At 43.6% G+C, this 22,398-nt stretch overlaps 1 protein-coding gene and 1 long non-coding RNA gene across 2 annotated transcripts in view; both read right to left on the bottom strand.

Moving 5' to 3' along the window:
• The window catches only part of stx18 (syntaxin 18), a 209,410-nt gene that overhangs the window by 41,904 nt on the left and 145,108 nt on the right, over positions 1 to 22,398 (bottom strand). The window lies entirely within an intron of this gene.
• Positions 3,629 to 11,442, bottom strand: LOC116973342. Its single transcript, XR_004412042.1, has 3 exons — positions 11,414 to 11,442; positions 11,180 to 11,185; positions 3,629 to 3,639 (listed from the first exon to the last, which is right to left on the bottom strand). It is a non-coding gene; the product is annotated as an uncharacterized LOC116973342 (long non-coding RNA).

The following is a 22,398-nucleotide window of genomic DNA, read 5'->3' as shown; positions in this document are numbered from 1 at the left end:
TGTTTCTCTGGGTGTCTAAATTTTTAGCTAATTAAGTTATTACATCGGATGGAAGCTGCATATTATTATTATTATTATTATTATTATTATTATTATTATTATTATTATTATTATTACCATGGATCCCTAATATTGCACTGGACACTAAGGAGTTGACCTTATACCAGCATGGAGGGCGAATTCCAATTACCAGAAGAAGCCCAGGGAGCTTTTCGAAAATCTAAAGAAATCTTTAATGCAAGCTCCAGCACTAGGAAGGCCACTCTATGACAGACCCTTCCAACTGTATTGCACCGAATGTTCAACCGCAGTCCTCATCCAAAAACATGGGGATATGCACACACCAGTGGCTTATTATTCTTCAAAACTCGACCCAGTGGCAAGAGGACAACCAATTTGCACCCACATTTTGACTGCAATTCATAATAGTTTACACTCTGATGCTAATCTCACCCTTCAGCAGGAGATAACAGTATACAGTTCCCATTCAGTGGCTGCCTTGCTAGGACAACTGCAAACTCAACATCTGACAATGGCTCGCCAAAATAAGTATGAAGTATACCTGTTAAATAATCCTAAATTACAATTGAAACATTGAACCAATATTAATCCGGCCTCGTTCCTCACTGAACCACCTGAAGAACAATTATAATTAGACCATGACTGTCTGTTTATTATCAGGGAAGATACTTCTGCCAGAGAAGATTTAAAGGATGTCCCTATGGCAGACCCTGATATAACTCTATATGTGGATGGGCGTGCATCAATCGGACCTCTAGGAGAAAGGCATTCTGGATATGCTGTGGTAGATCAAACTGGAAATAGCGTAGAGGCGGCTGCCTTTGATACACTATTCTCTGCCCAGTAAGCAGAACTGTTTGCCCTAAGAAGGGCTTGTATTATAGGAAAGGATTTGAAAGTAAATATAAATACCGACTCAAGATATGCATTTGGAGTAGTTCACGACTTTGGCCAATTATGGAAGAACAGCGGGTTCTTAACTTCAACAGGAACACCAATATCGCACCAGCTATTAGTATCCGATTTGCTGCAAGCTTTGCTGTTACCCAAACAAATCTCAGTAATAAAATGTAGTGCTTATACAAGGGGACAGACCCCAATAAACATAGGGAATCGTTGTACTGACCAAACAGCTAAGGAAGTGTCCCGGGACCGCAAGGTGGATGTGCCTAAGATGATGAGGCAGATTAAAAGTAAATGTAAAGACAGGTCTCCCTTGGAAAAGCCAAAGCCAACCATCCAGAAAATTATTCAGTTACAGGAGGCTCCTGATAGAGATATAAGATTATGGAAACGGCTTGGTTGCACAATTGATTGTATGTCAGGATTGTGGGTCACTCCAGCAGGACAGACATGTATGCCAGATAAACTTGCAGTATGGGTTATAGAATGTATGCAAGGCTACTTGGTGGCATCCAAAATTACAGACTTTGGCTCAGAAAGTTAGTAGCTGTTGTCTTATTTGCAAGCAACATAATCCTGGGAAAGGAGTGAGTTGTGAAAATGGGAAAACACCTTTACCCATGGGTCCCTTTGAGACTCTTCAAATGGATTACATTGAGTTAGAAAGGTGCCAAGGATATAGGTATGTACTTGTGATTGTTGATGTATTCAGTAAATGGATTGAGGCCTACCCAACACTTGATAAAAAGGTAGACAAAAGTGCTGGAGAAACTCAGCGGGTGCAGCAGCATCTATGGAGCGAAGGAAATATGCAACGTTTCGGGCCGAAACCCTTCTTCAGACTTGAAAAGGCCTCTACTGTTGTCAAGGTGATTATGCGAGAAATCATCCTCAGATTCGGCATTCCAATTCGGCATAGCTCTGACAATGGTCCTAATATCATTGGACAAATTAACAAAGAATTTTGTGAACAACTGGGCATCCAGCAGCAGTTACACTGTGCTTATCGACCACAGGCTGCTGGACTTGTCGAAAGAGCGAATCAGACCCTAAAAACTAAATTGGCAAAATTAAAGGCTGAGACAGGAATTAATTAGATTAAATTGCTCCCTATAGCCTTGTTTCAGAAGTGTACTACACCTGCAGGAAGATCAAGATTAAGCCCAGCCGAAATTCTATATGAACGCCCATTTAGAACTCCATGGATCCAAAATACTCCAAAGGTTGTTAATTTCCATCATATGAGTACAGAGATGACCAATTATGTTCTATCCTTGACTAGAATACTAAGAGATTTGAGCTACTAACTTCTTGTCTTTAAGGAATCTCTTAGGATAGGAACATCACATCGAGAGTCAAGAGTGAAGCAAGCTGATGTGGTGGATCAAGAGAATTCATGCCCATGTAAACTCAGGACGTGGAGACTCATCAGTCAGAATTCTTCGAAGCTATGCCCATGTAAAGTCGGGAAGTGACTTAGAGTTCTGACAACTACATCACCATCATTGTCGGATTGTATGTGAACAGTTGTCGTTTTACCCTGTTTTATTAATCATAGAATGATAAAAGGGGGGATGTGAATATGTAGGGGTTTGGGTACTTGGGAAAATGGAAGATGTCTGTGAAAAGATCTGTGAAACCTGCTTGACATCTTTTGCAGGGAGTTGCAGAACCATGTGACATAGATGGCTCCAGGGAGTCTGAAGCCTGGGAAGGGGTTGCAGAAGGTTTCTGACCAGATGGTCTGCAAGTTGCTAATATGTCCGGGATTCTGCAGGTGGAGCTATGCCCTGATGCTAAAGGCATGCTTGGGATTGGTTGGAGAAATGTTATGTCTCAACTATGTTGCAGAATATGTTGCAGTACCTTACTACTGGTACTTGTGATTGGTCCAGAAGAGTGGCCTCACCAAAGATGTTTCGTTATCTAATGATAAGGCTTCTTTCCTTAATGGAAGTGTTTCTCCCTAAGTGCGATGTGTTGAAACCAAAGATGTACATAAACCATAAAAGTAATTATATTTATAAATATGTACATATATAAATATATTAATTCATATTTATATAAATACAATATATAAATATATTAATTCATATTTATATGTATATAATAATATATATTATATGCATATAGATATCTATACAATTACAAGTCTCATCTTCCTGTCTGCGCTGTATATTGCTTTTAGAAAAAACGCTACCCTGTATCGCTGTGATGTTTGGCCATCTTATTCACAGTCCTCCTCTGCTGAGCCAGCCCCGAGGATTTTTCCCATCGATGAAAAATAAAAAATTCATGAGTGTTTTAAAAAAACAGCTGATTGGTCCTCTCGCCTGTCAATCACTGCGATGAAGGACTATAAACCCCGGATGCCTGGACGTGAGTTAGTCACTCTGCAGGATCGCAAGGGAGAGGCCACGACAGTCATTCTAAGCGGTGAATCAACTGAACTGTGAGTCTGCAATGTACTTGCAATAAATTATTTGTTAGCCCTTAATGATAATGCCATGAGATGTCTGGCCTGCTGCCCTGCCTGTGCTTTAAACTGCGATGCTTTATTAGGTGCCCGACTGTGTTTGGAAGGAATAAATGCTTTATTAGGTCCGACTGTGTTTGGAAGGAATAAATGCTTTATTAGGTCCGACTGTGTTTGGAAGGAATAAATGCTGTATTAGGTCCGACTGTGTTTGGAAGGAATAAATACTTTATTAGGTCCTACTGTGTTTGGAAGGAATAAATGCTTTATTAGGTTTGACTGTATTTGGCAGGAATAAATGCTTTATTAGGTCCGATTGTGTTCAGTCCAAAAGTCCCGCTCATTTCGTGACTTTCACTTAGTGGACAGGTCGTGCTGATTGCGTAATTTCCGGTGAGTGTAGAGGCCGCGCTGATTGCGTCATTTCGGTAAGTGCAGAGGTCATGCTGATTGCGGAAGTGCCTCTGACTGCGGAAACCCCACAGTGGGGAGGCCGCGCTCAGCCATGTGAGTAGATTCAAGACAGTTTCCTATCATATATATGGTGTGTGAGTCAGTGTGTGAGTGAGTGTATGTGTGTGAGTGTGTGTGTATGTGTGTGCATGTGTGTGAGTATGTGTGTGGGCGAGTGCACGTGTGTGTGTGTGTGTGTATGTGTGTGTATGAGTGTATGTGTGTGAGTGTGTGTGTGAGTGTATGTGTGTGTGTATGTGTGTGTTTGTGTGAGTGTATGTGTGTGTGTGTGTGTGTGTGTGTGTGTGTGTGTGTGTGTGTGTGTGTGTGTGTGTGTGTGTGTGTGTGTGTGTGTGTGTGTGTGTGTGTGAGTCTGTGTGTGTGTGTGAGTGTACGTGTGTGTGAGTGTGTATATTGGAATTGGTGGAGAGGTGGAATATTGCGTTGGGGGACCAGCCCTCCCATGAGAAGCTGGGACCCAACGGATCCCACTTAGTCTAGTATATAAATACACACACACACACACACATATATATATCTCAAGTTTCTTTCTTGTGATTTCCTCTAATGATTTGTTTAGCAACCTTTTTCTTTCAATCTCCCTCTCTCTCACTTTATAAATATACACACACACACACACACACATATATATACACACACACACACATATATATATATATACTAGACCAAGTGCAGACCCGTTGGGTCTGTTTCCCCAACGCGCGTTTGTGGGGGGGGGGGGGGGGGTGGGCTGCGGCATCACACTCACACTAACCACCCCCCAAACACACAGGTGGGGGGAGGGGGAGACGGGGTGGGTAGAGGGGAGGGTGAGAAGAGGGGGAGGTGGAAACGGGAGAGATTTGGGAGGGAGAGGAGAGCGGGGTGGGGGAGAGAGAGGGGGATGGGAAGGGGTAGGAGAGTGGGGAGTGGGAGAAGAGCGGGGAGGGCAGGAAGGTGGGGAGAGGGGTAGGGGGGTGGGAGAGGGGTAGCGGGGAGTGGTGCAAGAGAGAGGGGAAGGGGGTGGGGGGGGGTGGGGGTGAAGAGGGGTGGGGGAGGGGTTGGGAGGGGAGGAGGGAGAGGGGTGAGGAGAGAGGGGGAAGGTGAGGAGGAGAGTGGGGTGGGGGAGGGGATGAGAGGGGTGGGGGAGGGGGAGGGGAAGGAGGAGGGAGAGGGGAAAGAGTGTGGAGGGAGGGGGAGAGTGGTAGGGGGGTGGGGAAAGTGGGATCGGAGGGAGAGAGGGGTAGGGGGAGAGGGGGAATACTGGTGAGGGAGAGGGGGGGATAAGAGGGGCAGAGGGGTAGGGGGTGGAAGAGGCAGAGATGGGTAGGGGGGAGAGGTGGGGAGAGAAGGGTGGAGGTTGGCGTGGGAGGGGAGGAGGGAGAGGGGTGAGGAGAGAGGGAGAGGGGAGAGAGGGGGGAAACGGAGGAGGAGAGAGGGGTGCGGGAGGGGTGAGAGAGGGTGGGGGGAGGGGGAAAAGAGGGTGGGGGGGAGAGAGGAGAGAGGGAGGATGGAGGGGAGGGAGGAGGGAGAGGGGGAAGAGTGTGGGGGGAGGGGGAGAGGGGTAGGGGGGAGAGAGAGGGAAGAGTGTGGAGGGAGGGGGAGAGGGGAGAGAGGGGGAAGTGGGGAGGGAGAGGGAAGGGAGAGGGGGGGGAGAGAGGGGTAGGGAGGGAGATGGGGAAGGGTGGGGAATGGGGGGTGGGGGGAGATAAGTGGAAGAATGGGGAGAGAGGGGGAGAGGTGTAGGGGGAGTGGTGGAAGTGGGAGAGAGGGAGGGGGAGAGGGGTAGGGGGAGTGGTGGAAGAGGGGCAGAGGGGATGGGGAAGGGGTGGGGAAGAGAGGGGAGCAAGGGAGGAGGTGAGAGAGGGGTGGGGGAGGGAGAGGGGTGGGGCAAGGGGGAGAGAGAGGGAAGAGTGGAGAGGGAGGGGGAGAGGGGTGGGGGGGGGGTGGTAGAGGGACAGAGTTAGGGGGCGGGGGGAGAGATGGAAGGGTGTGGGGGGGAGAGAGGGATGGGGGTGGGAGCAGGAGGGGGAGGAGAGGGAGAGGAGTGAGGAGAGAGAGATGAAGAGCGAGGAGGAGGGGTGGGGAGGGAAGGAGAGGGGAGGGGAGAGTGTTGTGGGGGAGGGAGGAGGGAGGGGAGGAATGAGATGGGGCGGGGGAGAGAGGGGGAAGAGTGTGGAGGGAGGTGGAAGAGTGGAGGGAGGGAGAAGGGGGGTGGGGGAGAGAGTGATGGGGTGGGAGGAGGAGGGGGAGGAGAGGGAGAGGGGTGAGGAGAGGGAGATGGAGAGGGGGAGGAGAGAGGGGTGGGGGGCGGGAGGAGAGAGGGATGGGGAGGGGGAGAGAGGTGTGGGGGAGAGGGATGTGGAAGGGATGGGAGGAGGGAGATGGGGTAGGGGAGGGAGGGGAGGTGATGGGGTTGGGGAGGGAGGTGGAATAGTGTGGAGGGAGGGGGAGAGGGGTTGGGGGAGGGAGGGAAAGGGTGGGGAGGGAGAGTGGGAGGGGGAGGGGGGAGAGGGGTAGGGGGAGTGGTGGAAGAGGGTCAGAGGGGTACGGGGAAGGGGTGGGGGGGAGAGAGGGGAAGAGGGAGGAATGGGGGTGGGAGGAGGAGGGGGAGGAGTGGAGGAGTGCAGGAGTAGGCCATTCGGCCCTTTGAGCCTGCAGCGCCATTCAATATGATCATGGCTGATCATCCAACTCAGTATCCTGTACCTGCCTTCTCTCCATACCCCCTGATCCCTTTAGCCACGGGCCACATCTAACTCCCTCTTAAATATAGCCAATGAACTGGCCTCAACTACCTTCTGTGGCAGAGAATTCCAGAGATTCACCACTCTCTGTGTGAAAAAATGTTTTTCTCATCTCGGTCCTAAAAGATTTCCCCCTTATCCTTAAATTGTGACCCCTTGTTCTGGACTTCCCCAACATCGGGAACAATCTTCCTGCATCTAGCCTGTCCAACCCCTTAAGAATTTTGTAAGTTTCTATAAGATCCCCCCTCAATGGGGTAGGGGAGGGAGGGGGAAGATTGTGGAGGGACAGGGGGTGGGGGGATAGATGGGAAAGAGTGGGGAGGGGGTGAGAGAAGTGGAAGAGTGGGGAGGGAGGGAGAGGGAGAGGGGTAGGGGGGTGGTGGAAGAGGGACAGAGGGGTAGGGGAGGGGGTAGGGGAAGAGGTGGGGGGGAGAGGGGAGGGGGAAGGGAGGGGGAGAGAGAGGGGTGGGGGACGGAGGGGGAGAGAAGTGGAAGTGGGGAGGGAGGGGTAGAGGGAGTGGTGGAAGAGGGACAGAGGGGTAGGGGAAGGGGGCAGGGGGAGAGAGGGAAGAGGGTGGGGTAGAGAAGGAAGGGGGGTGGGGGAGGGAGGGATGGGGTGGGAGGAGGAGGGAGAGGGGTGAGGAGAGGGAGATGGAGAGGGGGAGGAGAGAGGGGTGGGGAAGGGGAGGAGAGAGGGGAGGGGTAGAGGTGTGGGGGAGGGGGAGGGAGGCGGGGAGGGAGATGGGGTAGGGGGTAGAGGGGAAAGAGTGTGGATGGAGGGGGAAGAGTGAGAAGGGGGTGGGGGAGAGAGGGAAGGGGTGGGGAGAGAGGGAAGGGGGTGGGGGAGGAAAGGGGGAGAGGGATGGGGGGAGAGGGAAGGGGGGTGGGGGAGAAGGATGGGGGTGGGAGGGGTAGGAGAGGGAGAGGGGTGAGGAGAGGGAGATGGAGAGTGGGAGGAGAGAGGGATGGGGGAGGGGGAGGAGAGGGAGGGGGGAGGGGAGGACAGAGGGATGGGGAGGGGGAGGAGAGAGGGATGGGGAGTAAGGGATGGGGAGAGGGAGGAGAGAGGGATGGGAGGGGAGAGGTGTGGGGGAGGGGGGAGGGAGGTGAGGAGGGAGATGGGGTGGGTGGTAGAGGGGGAAGAGTGTGGATGTAGGGGTGGAAGGGGGTGGGGGAGGGAAGGGGGGAGAGGGAAGGGGGTGGGGGAGAGAGGGATGGGGTGAGAGGAGGAGGTACGAGGAGAGGGAGAGGGGCGAGAAGAGGGCGATGGAGAGGGGGAGGAGAGAGGGATGGGGAGGGGGAGAGAGGGATGGGGAGAGAGGTGTGGGGGAGGGGGGGGATGGGGGAGGGAGGGGAGGAGGAAGATGGGGTAGGGGAGGGAGGGGGAAGAGTGTGGAGGGAGGGGGAGAGGGGTGGGGGGAGAGGGGAAATAGTGGGGAGGGAGAGTGGACGGGGGAGGGGTAGGGACAGTCCATCTGTTCCCCATTCCCTATCACCCCCAATCCTCTTTCTCTATTCCCACACACATGATGACGCACTTCGACACAGGCTGCGGGGGTGGGGGGGAGGGGCTGGGGCTGGGGCTGCTGCAAAGGCATATGTAAATGGATCCATTCCGATTGGACATCTGTGAGCATTGGGCATTGTGACATCACACGATGGAACGTTCACCAACATTCGATGGGTGAGAAGCTGGGTTTGTTTGAAATTTGGGGGGGGGGGAGAAGGATTTTATTAAAAATGTGTATATAAACACGACGAAATTTAATCAGGAGTGGATACTTGGAATGAAAAGTGAAATCTCTACCGAAATGGAAAAAATCTCGGCGATTCTGCCTCTGGTGTTGGCGTAGCAACGAATCAAAGGCTGGCAGCCACAAGTCAGGCACACACACACACACACACACACACACACACACACACACACACACACACACACACACACACACACACACACACACACACACACACACACACACACACACACACACACACACACACACACACACACACACACACACACCTATTCCTGTCGAGGAATGTGTATGTCACCACATCAAGCTTAATATTTCCCATATATATTAGAAGCTGTGAGTAGCTTCTCTGTGCCCATGATATGACCACAAAGTTATTTTTACTTATTTTTGGTAACCAAATATATTAATAGATACTTGAGAACTCCGCTTATGTGAGGTTATATTACAAAGCAATCGTAATATTGCACAAAAGGGTCTGGTGCTAACCATAATTAGCATTTACATACAAATGTATACCTTTATACAAGATATTATCCTTTGCCAAAGTTTCATTAACATAGCACTCGCCAATGGAAAAGTAACAACTTATAAAAAGGCATAATGTACCTCAAAAAATTATAGCAGATTAAATCTATTAGTATTTTAAATTTCAAAATCTGTATGATTATTTTTGCGCTCTCTCTCTCTCCTCGGCATTTCCGGAATCATTTGGCGTTTTGCAAAGACAACTGCATCTGCAGTTCCTTCCTATTGAAGAAGAACCCAGGCCCGAAACAGCTCCTATTCCACTCCATCCACAGATGCCGCCTAGCTCGCTGAGTTCCTCCAGCACACTGTTTTTTATTTAAGATAGACACAAAAAGCTGGAGTAACTCAGGCAGGCACAGGCAGTATCTCTGGATAGAATGAATGGGTGACGTTTCGGGTAGAGACTCTTCTTCAGACAATCACAAGTACTCTCACCGACGAGAGTTCAGTTCAGTCTGAAGAAGGGTCTCGACCCGAAACGTCCCCATTCCATCACTCCAGAGTCGCTGACTGTCCCACTGAGTTACTCCATCATTTTGTGTCTATTCACAAGTACTCTGTATCTCTGTGGAATATGGATCCCGTGGAGGCGTTGTATGGAATTATATAATGGATAGGACTGATGGTGGGATGGGAGACGTAGAGTGTCTGCTGTCCATATGCTCTCTGTAAGAGCAGTTGATTTACTGCCATTGTTTATGTATTTCCCGTAACCTGTTTCAGTTCAGATGCTTACCAAATCGAATATAAAAAACACGATTAAAGCTCATTTCTACCTCGTCAGGCTTTAGATTCAGATCCTAGTTACTCATTAGATTCAGATCCTAGTTTTTTCTTCGCGACATCCCTGTTTCTTTTGACAACTACTTAAAGTCTATGGTTTCCAGTTCGCAAATCTAGTTTATTTTCGGATGCGCAAGTGTATTGAGGTACAGGTACAATGAAAAACTTGCTTGCAGCAGCATCGCAGGCACACAACGCACAAAAACATAAATTATATATAAATTGTACAAGGCAATGATAAGAAAAATACTGTGTAATGAAATCAAAACATTAGATCAAACAACCCAAACTCCGGTGCAACCCATTCCACCTTAATTCCTCTGCCCGCTAAGATATTCTTTAAAAACACAGCAATATTTTTTCGTCTGGTTTCTCGATTCACATCCAAAGGACCACTAGCCTTCAGGATGCATGGTAGTGTATGCATTGTGGTAATCAAAATATAATTATTACAGCGTTATAGTTGATGTAAATATTTATGGAACCAATTTGGATTATCATTTTGTTAAATCAACCGAAAGTTCCAATTACAGGGGGTTTTAATTTATATTCAGGAAAGTCCAAAAGCGGTGATACTTGAGAACCATCATTAACAAAAAAATATTGCAGCGACTGGACTCTCGCCATGATGGTAATCGCGAGGCAGCACATCAAGATGGCGCGAAAAATTATCCATAACATACTACGGCGTTTTCGCCGAGTGGAGTATCTTGCTCCTCTCTATGATCTTTGGTTGAAACTATGTTATATACTGTTATATGATTGGGCCAAAGAGTTGTCATTCTATGTATATTGCAGCCGGTATCGGTAATCGGCTTGTAAGTGTTGCCTCCCCCAAGTAATGTTACACCCTTAGTTCAGAGGGGTATAAAGCGGTGGGGAGCACATTGGGCTGTGCCGATTGTCTTTAGTCTGTTCTATTTGCGCGAGGCTGTGTTGGGTTCGAATAAGTGGTAACGAGAATCGGTCCTGCGGTATTGTATACAATAAAATAGAGTTGGAATTCCAGTGTTAAAGAAGGAACTGCAGATGCCGGAAAATCGAAGGTAGACAAAAATGCTGGAGAAACTCACCCGCTGAGTTTCTCCAGCATTTTTGTCTACGTTGGAATTCCAGTGCTCCTATTCGGTGTTTGACTGAACCAGACTAGGGGGGGTAAGTTTTGATCCAAAATTAACAGGACTAGTGTAGATGAGACATGTTGGCCGGTGTGGGCAAGTTGGGCTGGACGGCTTTTTTCCACGCCATAAGCCAATCACTATGTTTCATTGTTCCTCTGAGATTAAAATGGAGACCACTGAAAATCCCTTTTCGCAATATACAGTGGAACTCACAGTAACATTTCCAAAGTGTTGATATAGTCTGTTGACACATTTGAGATCCTCATTAAAATTTCAGACACACTGTGTGCATCACAGGTTCATGACATTCAGCATTTTTTAAAATCGTTTGTTCACAAGCAAATTATCACAAAGTGACAACATTTCAGAGAATTTTATGATCACGACCTTAAACTTTTAGAGCAGATGTTAAATTTAACAGGTTTGCATATTTTGTCACATTTATTCTGACTGTTATCACAATAATTCCCTGACAGCAGCAGTCGAAGAGGTGCTGAAGGTCCTGACGCATATGAAGGTAGACAAATCTCCTGGGCCAGATCAGATATATCCAAGGACATTGTGGGAAAGTGAAGAGGAAATTGCGGGAGCCCTGGCTGTTTCTTACGAGTCGTCATTAACTACAGGCGAGGTGCCGGAACACTGGAGGGTGGCAAATTATGGTGACTCTATTCAAGAAGGGCTACAGGGAAAATGCTGGACACTATAGGCTAGTGAGCTCAACATCTGTACATGGAAAGTTACTACAGAGTAGAGTCAAGAATGTTTTATTGCCATATGTTCCAGATAGAACAATGAAATTCTTACTTACTGCAGCACAACAGAATATGTAAACATAGTACACTGTAAACAATATGATAAACGAGAGAGGAAAAAAAAGTTCAGTGTGTATACAGTGCCCTCCATAACATTTGGGACAAAGACCCATCATTTATTTATTTGCCTCGGTACTCCACAATTTGAGATTTGTAAAAGAAAAAAATCACATGTGGTTAAAGTGCACATTGTCAAATTTTACTAAAGGCCATTTTTGTACATTTTGGTTTTACCATGTAGAAATTACAGCAGTGTTTATACATAGTCCCCCCATTTCAGGGCACCATAATGTTTGAGACACAGCAATGTCATGTAAATGAAAGTAGTCATGTTTAGTATTTTGTTGCATATCCTTTGCATGCAATGACTGCTTGAAGTCTGCGATTCATGGACATCACCAGTTGCTGGGTGTCTTCTCTGGTGATGCTCTGCTTGGCTTATGCTTGTTTTGTGGCCTAGTCCCCTTCAGTTTTCTCTTATGCATATAAAGGGAATGCTTAATTGGGTTCAGATCAGGTGATTGACTTGGCCATTCAAGAATTGACCATTTTTTAGCTTTAGCAGTATGTTTGGGATCATTGTCTTGCTGTAGAATGAACCGCCGGCCAATGAATTTTGAGGCATTTGTTTGAACTTGAGCAGATATGATGTGTACACTTCAGAATTCATCCATCAGCAGTTGTATCATCAATGAAGATAAGTGAGCCAGTACCTTCAGCAGCCATAGATGCCCAGGCCATAACACCCCCACCACCGTGTTTCGCAGATGAGATGTTATGCTTTGGATCTTGGGCAGTTCCTTCTCTCCTCCATACTTTGCTCTTGCCATCACTCTGATATAAGTTAATCTTCCTCTCATCTGTCCAAAAAACCCTTTTCCAGAACTGTGGTTGCTCTTTTAAGTACTTCTTGGCAAACTGTAACCCGGCCATCCTATTTATGCGGCTAACCAGTGGTTTGCATCTTGCAGTGTAGTCTTTGTATTTCTATTCATGAAATCTTCTGCGGACAGTGGTCATTGACAAATCCACACCTGACTCCTGAAGAGTGTTTCTGATCTGTCAGACAGGTGTTTGGGGGTTTTCCTTTATTATAGAGAGAATTCTTCTGTCATCAACTGTGTAGGTCTTCCTTGGCCTGCCATTCCCTTTGCGATTAGTAAGCTCACCAGTGCTCTCTTTCTTCTTAATGATGTTCCAAACGGTTGATTTTGGTAAGCCTAAAGTTTGGCTGATGTTTCTAACAGTTTTATTCTTGTTTCTCAGTCTCATAATGGCTTATTTGACTTTCATTGGCACAACTTTGGTCCTCATGTTGATAAACAGCAATAAAAGTTTCCAAAGGTGATGGAAAGACTAGGTGCTGAGAGCTCTCTTATACCTGCATTAAGGAGGCAATTAAGCACACCTGACTAATTACAAACGCCTGGGAAGCCATGTGTCCCAAACATGATGGTGTCTTGAAATCGGGGGACTATGCATAAACACAGCTGTAATTTATTTCTACAGGGAGAAACCAAAATGTATGAAAATTCCCTTCAATAAAATTTGACATTGTGGACTTTAACCACATGTGATTTTTTTAAATTACAAATCTCAGATTGTGGAGTACAGGGACTAATAAATAAATGATGGGTCTTTGTCACAAATATTATGGAGGGCACTGTATACACACATACTCACAAATACACGCACATATGATGGATAGGATATACACACATTTAGATAGATCAAGGATGATTAGGACGAGTCTGCATGGCTTTGTACGTGTGAAGTTGTGTCTCACGAACCTGAATAAATTGCCTTATTTACTGCAAAATATATAGTTAGAATGTGAGTCACACACTCCAAATATCTGGCTGTCCGCTGTTGTTAATAAGTACCAATTACTAATTAATGGATTACTGACTTTGTATTCCAGTTTGTTTCACTTCTTTCCTCAAACACCAAGCAATTTAATTTGAGCATATTCCGAGAACAGAAAAGTGCTGATGGTATGTGATAAAGAACACTGCAAAAATCATTTAATCATACACTGGAAATGGATTTGTTAAAGTGCCTTTATACTGTGAAGCTGCAATGTTAGCCTTCAATAACACTTGTGAAATCAATGAAACGATTCATTTGTGTAAGATTTATAGCTTTTATATATTTATCCAACAATGTTTTATTTTATATACTGCCAATTTCAAATAAAATTGACCATGGATACCTTACTGGTAGTTTGTTTACATTTATTTGTCATTCTGAATTAGACACTTTTGATTACATATGATCAAAGAAGACAGAATCATTGTTTATCATTCAACTTTTAAATTGTTAGATTAATTACTGTGATTGATATCACAAAATACTTATGACGGGTTATATTACAGGTAACCTGAAGCTCAGATTAATAATCAGGAGATATACTGTAAAAGTTAATATACAAGTAAAAATCCCACAGGAGAATTTAAATTGAATTACTTCAACAGCCTTAGGTACACTAAGATTTTTCAGGAAAGGATTTCTGCTGCATGTTTTACTGATTTAAATAGACCGTGAAGCCATTTCATTCAGAGTACCATTGTAACTGTATAGATCACTGTGCAAAGACCCAAGCATCTAATTTGGATATGGCAGCATTGTTCTCAGTCCTTGCAATGTCCTCCTCAACATCATCTGGAAATTTGTACCTAAATTAGAGAGAGACTGCTCATAGTCTAACCAAGCACCAGTTTGATAAAGAAGTGCTTACAGAACTATCCCTTACAGCCAACATTTCACTTCCCTCCAGCACAACTTTTGGATGCATTCTGTCCTATTTCGGACATTGTCTGACCAGAGATTGAGGGACACAGGCCTGCAACCGGCAAGGAGAGGTCTTGGGAGTCCTCGACTAATGGCATCAGGAAATGTCAGATCAACAGGTTAAACACACATGGAAAGTGCACTTCAGTGACAATATGGTGCGGCTCGGCACCATGTTTGTCAGGACATGGCTGTCAGGTTAGAAACTAAAGCAACTCATGAGTAAACTGACATCAGGGTTAAACATGTGTCCTCATGCTCAACAACTTACCCATTACAAATAAATCTGTGTGTGATAGTTTTAATAAGGGCAGTGCCCAGACTTCAAAGAGACCAAATCCCATTTTAACACCAAGACTAACCTCTGCTATCGAAAACATCCAATATAATGAGATAAGTGTTCCAATAGCCAAAGGATCAAATCAAATTTCGACGGTCCAGTCATATGCAGTTGTGAATGCAGTGGCCAATTAAACAGTTAACAGGGAGAGCAAGTAGTTCTGGTAACTTACGCTGCTGGGAGCAGGCACTATTCATGAATGGATTCATGGAACTCATACCTGCACACAAAAATTGTTATTGTGTGACAATTTAATAAATGGATTCTGAACAAGTCATCCTGTTGAACAATGGACATCCATGAGGCTCCTTGGGCCATCAGCAGCAACAACAGAATTGCATTTAATCACAGTCTGTATCAGAATATCCCTCATATTGCTATTCAGATCGAACAAGGACCTCACCCCTGCATTGGTAAGGAATGTGGGAAGGTTGTCAGTATTAGGAATAACTAAAGATGTGACATCAAGCTAAAATGTTGTAACAGTGGATTACCTGGGTGTTGAAGCGACATAGAAAGCATCCGGCAGTATGGGATTTTTTTATTAGTAAGAGTGTCAGGGGTTATGGGGAGAAGGCAGGAGAATGGGGTTGAGAGGGAAAGATGGGATCAGCCATGATTGAATGGCGGAGTAGACTTGATGGGCCGAATGGCTAATTCTGTTCCTTGAACCTATGAACATGATATACTGAGATAAGTGTTCCCATAGCCAGAGGATCAAATCAAATTTCTACAGTTCTGTCAGACGCAGTTGTGAATGTGGCAGACATTTCAAGTTCAAGTTCAAGTGAGTTTATTGTCATGTGTCCCTGATAGGACAATGGAATTCTTGCTTTGCTTCAGCACAACAGAACATAGTAGGCATTGACTACAAAACAGATCAGTGTGTCCATATACCATTATAAATATAAGTATATATACACACATGAATAAATAAACTGATAAATTGCAAATAACAGATAATGGGCTATTAATGTTCAGAGTTTTGTCCGAGCCAGGTTTAATAGCCTGATGGCTGTGGGAAGTAGCTATTCCTGAACCTGGTCGTTGCAGTCTTCAGACTCCTGTAACTTCTACCTGAAGGTAGCAGGGAGATGAGTGTGTGGCCAGGATGGTATGGATCCTTGATGATACTGCCAGCCTTTTTGAGGCAGCAACTGCGATAGATCCCCTCGATGGAAGGGAGGTCAGAGCCGATGATGGACCTGAGCAGTGTTTACTACTTTTTGTAGTCTTTTCCTCTCCAGGGCGCTCAAGTTGCACAACCCAAGCCACGATGCAAACCGGTCAGCATGCTCTCTACTGTGCACCTGTAGAAGTTACAGAGAGAGTTCTCCTTGACAAACCGACCTCTCCGTAATTTTCTCAGGAAAGTAGAGGCGCTGATGTGTTTTCTTAATAATTGCATCAGTGTTCTCGGACCAGGAAAGATCTTCAGAGATGTGCACGCCCAGGAATTGAAGCTCTTGACCCTTTCAACCATTGACACGTTGATATAAACGGGACTGTGGGTCCCCATCCTACACCTTCCAAAGTCCACAATCAGTTCCTGGTTTTGCTGGTGTTGAGGGCTAGGTTATTGTGCTGGCACCATATGGACAGTTAAACAGTTAACAGGGCGAGGAAGTGGTTCTAGTCATTTACACTGCTGGGTGAAAGCACCCATGTGTTCATGGAATTCTCATCTGCACACAAGAATTGGAATTCCACCCTGCAGCGTGTTGCAGTTCCAGATTTACTTGTACAGAAAGGATTTGGAGGATAATTTACTATCCATGCTTTTCTTTTTAAAGTACTTTAAGACTTGATTATAATTATAAAGGACTAAGTGAAAGCTGGTTAGACCTAACTGAGAATAGTATTGCCAGAGTTCTTGAAGGGGTGAATTGGAGCACTGGAAGCACTCACACTTGAAGGGCAGCAAGAACATCTAGATGTGGAGACTGGGTGAAGATTGGGTTCTTTAAGTAGCCTGTTGGTGGGTGGTGAAGCACAGGTGACTAAGAAAGTTTGAATTGGAACCAGAAGTGCACTGTAATAATCCAGGTATTGGGGCTGGGTATTGGAGGTTGGGTGGAAAGATGGAGAAAGATCTTCTGGAGAATGAGGGAAATTCAAAGTGGAACAACTGAAGAAGATGATATGGTGGCAGAATGGGAAAGGAAGCTGAAAGCACATAATGGAATCCATCCCAGAAACAAATTAAGTCCCGAGTCCTGAACATTAATGCAGCATTTCTGTTTGGCACGTTAGCCAGAAGCTTAGACATGCTGTAGGGAATCCGAGCCAGCAGGCTGGCTGAAACGTTCTCAAACATGTGGCTTGAGTTGTCCATTGATGCATTTCTCCTGCCTGATTTATGGCTAGAACGATGCATAATGTTGCAGCCCAATAAGTGTTAAATGAGAAGATGAAGGTAGGATTGTGTTTAATAGCTTTTTAGGTAAATAACTCAGGGAGCAACGCAGTTAGGAAGTATAAACACATTCAAGGAGTACAGGGAGAAAGATTAGAGAATTGCTCCATTCTGCTTCTAGAAAAATAAACAAATACTGTATAGGGTGCTTCAACAAAAATCAAGCATTAACTGTACCTTGGCCACAGAACTTTCCAGATTTGAGAGTGTCAGTTTCAGGCACCATCACAGAGCATTATTATTTGATTGTTTGACTCTTGTCTGCATTTGTAATACATTATTATTAGGTCTTTTCTTTGCATTCCTGTACCCAAAGATTTCAGAACCATAACTAGCCCAAAAGAAACAAAACAGGTCTAACTGGACACATGTGCAGCCTAAAAAGCTAAATCAATTGGTTAGGGTTAGAATGCATTGCTGGATTGTAATGGTGCCTGAAAGAAAATAAAGGACTCAGCGAGAGGGAATGGGATTGTGACTAGAACATCGTATGGAGCAGGATAGACTTCCCGACTGTAACTTTTACTGTGACTCTGGTGGCTGTGTGGGGTGCTGCTCAGTGCGACATTGTAGTAAAAAAATCCACCGCAGGCCCCAAACTATTGCTAAGCTTCACAAGGGATTTGTGTTAAATCAGAAAGTCCCACGTACTAAGACTGCTCACAATAGGTCCACAGAACTGATACTTTAATTAAAACACAGTATATCAATTATTATTATAGAATATACATTCACTGCTGGGGTCTACATGTGCTCTTTCAAGATCACACAGGCAAAGTGCCCTTAAGCAAACACGGCTGAGATTGCAGTTTAATTGCTTTTCTAGCTTCAGGTCTCAAATCTGAGCTGGTGTGTTTGGCAGATCATTCTGAGGTTGCAGGTTGTAACTCTGGGGTCAATTGGCTGTCTTTCTTTTGAAGTCTGATTGGTAAGGTTACTTAAATGTTACTGCTAGGTCGTTCTCTAATGCTACAATTTCAATTAAAGTGTGACTGAGAACCTGACAGGAAGGAGAAGCATGGTAAGTTTATCATGACACAAGTACATTACAGGTTACACATTCAAAGGAGATGGAGAGCTGTTGGGAACAGGGGGACACAGTTAAAGAAACAATAAATGTGGATGTAAATGTTTAGATAAATGTTGGTCAGGGCAGAGAGTTGCTGCCCTTCAGTGCTAGCGAACCGGGTTTTGATCCTGACTATGGGTGCTGTCTCTATGGAATTTGTATGTTCTCCCTGTGACTGCATGGGTTTTCTCCAGGTGCTCAAATTTTCCCCACACTCCAAAGACGTACAGGTTTGTAGGTTAATTGGTTTCGGTAAAATTGTCCCTAGTGTGCAAGGACGGTGTAGTGTACGGGGTGATCGCCTGGATGGCACGGACCGGTGGACCGAAGCGCCTGTGTCTGTGCTGTATTCATAAACTCTAAAGTAAAATTCAAGCAAATGTATGGGCAAACAAATCCAATTAATAATCTTTCATCAGAATTGTACTTTGAAATCCAGTATCTATACGTTTTGTTGCTGCTTTGATATTAACTATGTTCTACTCGGATTATTCTCAATAAATTAAAATGACCAGTTTGTTGTTGAGCTTTTGCCCAATAATTTGGAGCTACAATTCTGAGAAACTGCAGTAATAAATTTAACACCAAGTAATTTTTGATAAAAAGAAACACCTTTCTAAGCGTAAATAGGTCAGAAATTCTCAAAGGGAAAGTGTGAAAATTTACATCCATGTTATTTCCATCTGCCGAGTTATTTATGTCATCCAAGAATCTGCATTTCCTTGTTCTCATTGAGATTTCACGTGAACCTGGTTATAAACCTCTCATTAACGTACGGCTCTAACATCTGCATGCATTAGGGTTAGAAATATATAACAGAATAAATATATTATGCCATGGATCTTGGACATGTCCTGTTTAAAATGCCACTGAATAAATGAATTTGACATTTCTTAATCCGAATATATGCTAAAATGTACGAAAGTCTTATAAGAAAATCTTCACTATTAAGCTGTCCAACCTCTGAAATGCAACTCTTATAACAGCAGTATCTGCCAAAGTCATTAACTTTAAAACCTTTTGGGTGTCTTGAGACATTATATAATGCAAGTTTTTATTTTCCTTCTGCTGGATATTGGATTTGTTTTCCAGCAAAAAAAGCTTCAGAAAAATTTGAAAAGGTCTAACAGTACAAATTAATTGGTCATAAGAAGACTCAAAGGGTTAAATAATGATGCTAGATTACATGAACTTGGTTTGTACTGCATTAGTTTAGAAGTTTGAGGGATGATGTAATCAAAATCTTATGAGTATAAAGGGTTTGAAGGGGTAGATTTAGAGAAGCTGTTTTTCTGGAGGAATCCCACAACAAGGGGACTAATCTTAAAATAACAGCAAACCATATGTTGTGAAGTCGAAAAGTAAATCGGCATACAAATGTATAATGGAAATCTGGAACTCTTTCAAATATTGTGGATGTTTGGCCAATTGATAGTTTTGCAGCTGAAGTTGCTCATTTTGTAGTAGATGAGAGTATCAAAAGCTATATAGTTCAATGCAGCAAAAGTATAGAACTATTACGATCTAACTACATGATAGAACAAACCTGAAGCTGAAGGACCCATTCCTATTTATGTACACTGTATATGAAAGTGTGCATTCATTTGCACAGTGCAGAAGTGCACAAGACTAAATTTCTATAAAATGTTCCTACAAGCTTCATTCCGTCTCTCCTGCCAATACAATGTAGACTTGTATTTTTCACACTTTCCACTTTTTTGATAAGCTATTGACTTCCAGTTTGTTGCCATTGGATACATATTTATGTTACAGGGCTCACTCAATGCTTATCAGAGACATCTTAATCAGATGGTATATGTCGTATCTTACACAAGATGTTGCATCCATTTTCCGTTAACTATGCAATGGGGACAGTTTGATTGTATTCATGTCGTCTTTTTGACTGGACAGCACGCAAACAAAAGCTTTTCATTCCTCTCGGTACACGCATCAATAATAAACTAAACTAAAAATATGTAGCCTAGAACATAACATTTTCTCTGGTAAGTGTTTAAGGGTAGGATCTAGCCACTAAAGCATATTCAACAGATAGCTGGTAGACAACTGCAGAATTTCCAGCACCTGCATTCCTGCTTCAACAGATAGCTATTTTGTATTCCAGGAACAGAGCTGACTTTTTCTCTCCAGTTTTTTTTAAAAGCAGCTTCAATTGTTTGATTAAAACTAGTATTCCACCGGTAGTAGAAAGACCAAATGATTCCAGCAAAACAAAAAAATGCATACAAATCCAGTTAGAGGCACACTTATGCACAGCTGATTGAAAAAAACATCTATTTTCTAACTTCCAATAGGAGATAATTGAGTCCACAATCATTCTAAATCATTTAACAATTTTCTATGTTTAGCTCAATAAATCAGTTTATTGTTCATAGACTAGAACCAGTGCTGCAAAACATTCACAGCCTTCTGAAATCAAGAAACATGTGATATAAACATATGTCAGAATGCATTAAGGAGGAGTTTCTGTTCAATCCTTAATCTCTACAAACAATTTAAATTTGTGAATCTAGAGAGACTTCTCTCCTTCAGGGCATGTTGAGAATGAGAAATATATATCACATAAAACCTAAAGGAATAGTGTTTTTAATCACTATTCAGAATCAGAAGCTGTAACATTTAAACATAAACCCACCAGAATTGACTGCGTCAGTGTATTATATTTGTGCCGTTTTTTTTGTCTTTTCTCATAAGTAAGTGTCTAGATGCCTAGGCTTCTCTTCGTAAATCATATGTTCTTGTTCTTATTTTCACTTCTTTCAATTATAGTCCCTAGTTTTAACATAGCCAGCCTTCAGTCTTTGAATTCAGAAACCTTAGTAAACTGCCACGCAGTCTTTCTTCTGCTCTGTCTTGAAACAATGCATTTAGAATTATTTTGCTAGTTGGGGAAAACAAATCACATTTTTCAAACATGCACTCTAAGAACAAGGTACATAAGGTTGAACTTAGTCCGTGAATGATTTCATACTGCTGCAAGTTTCATCAAGGCAACAATTCTGTCGCCAGCAATTACCACCAAATGAATTACTGCAATCAATTTTGAATCCAACAAGGCAGAAAATTTGGAAACAAATTAATGCCTCCACTGTTATTGCAGCAATATTGGTTCCGGACTGGAATGATATAGACGAAGAAACGTGAATTTAAAAAAAGTAATCTATTGTTACTATTGACAAATGCATAAGTAAGTTTGTAATCCACTGTGAAATAATCTCAATTGTATTATTTTACATTTTGTTTGTACCTTGTGTTCTAAAGGTTTTTATAATTTATCCCTGCCGAAAGAGCAGTATTTCACCATTAAAAATATAAACCCAATAAATATGTTATAATTTTACTCAAATGTTTTAAAGTTTTTTGATGTCCCTAAATATCTTTGGTTATCAAAGTTTTAACAATCTTAGAAGCTCCAAAGTACTACAAAACACTTTTCTGTAATGGTATGTATTCACTTTTCTTTAACAGATCTGGTTCTATCCCCTAGTCATAAACTCAGTTTCTCTCTGCACCATTAGTTCTGCATAAAACCCAGAAATTTTAATGACCACTAAATGTGATAGTGAGGCATCTTAACACACAAAAAAAATGTTTGACTAATATCCAGGAGGATTCATGTGTATATGAGAAAAATGTTTGACTCTATCCCGGAAGATATCATGTGTATATGAGAAAAAAAATATGTTTCTATGTTTCTATATGGGGAGAAGGCAGGAAAGGGGTACTGATTGGGAGGATCAGCCTGATCACATTGAATGGCGGTGCTGGCTTGAAGGGCCAAAATGGCCTACTCTGCACCTATGTCTATGTCTATTGTCGATTGTACAGACTTAGAGGTTTTTAGTGTACATGAGGGCATTAGTGTAACACAATGTGGATAATAACATAACATAACATCTATATAACAACATTTAAATTACATGGAAAGGTTGGAAGGGTTTGGGGCCAAAGTAGCAGGTTAATGTAGGTCTAGTGTACATGGGAACATTAGTTTAGTTTATTGTAGAATGTATCGTGGTACGCGAAAGCATTTGTGCTGCTTGCTATCCGTCAGTGGAAAACAATACATGATTACAATCAGGATCTGTATAGTGTACTATACAGGATAAAGGGAATAATGTTTAGGGCAGATAAGGTCCAGTAAGTCCGATTGATGAT

The sequence above is a fragment of the Amblyraja radiata genome, chromosome 1, assembly GCF_010909765.2.
Source record: "Amblyraja radiata isolate CabotCenter1 chromosome 1, sAmbRad1.1.pri, whole genome shotgun sequence".
NCBI classification, from domain to species: domain Eukaryota; kingdom Metazoa; phylum Chordata; class Chondrichthyes; order Rajiformes; family Rajidae; genus Amblyraja; species Amblyraja radiata.
The sequence above is the reverse complement of the archived record's forward strand: the minus strand, read 5'-3'. Positions and strand labels throughout refer to the sequence as shown.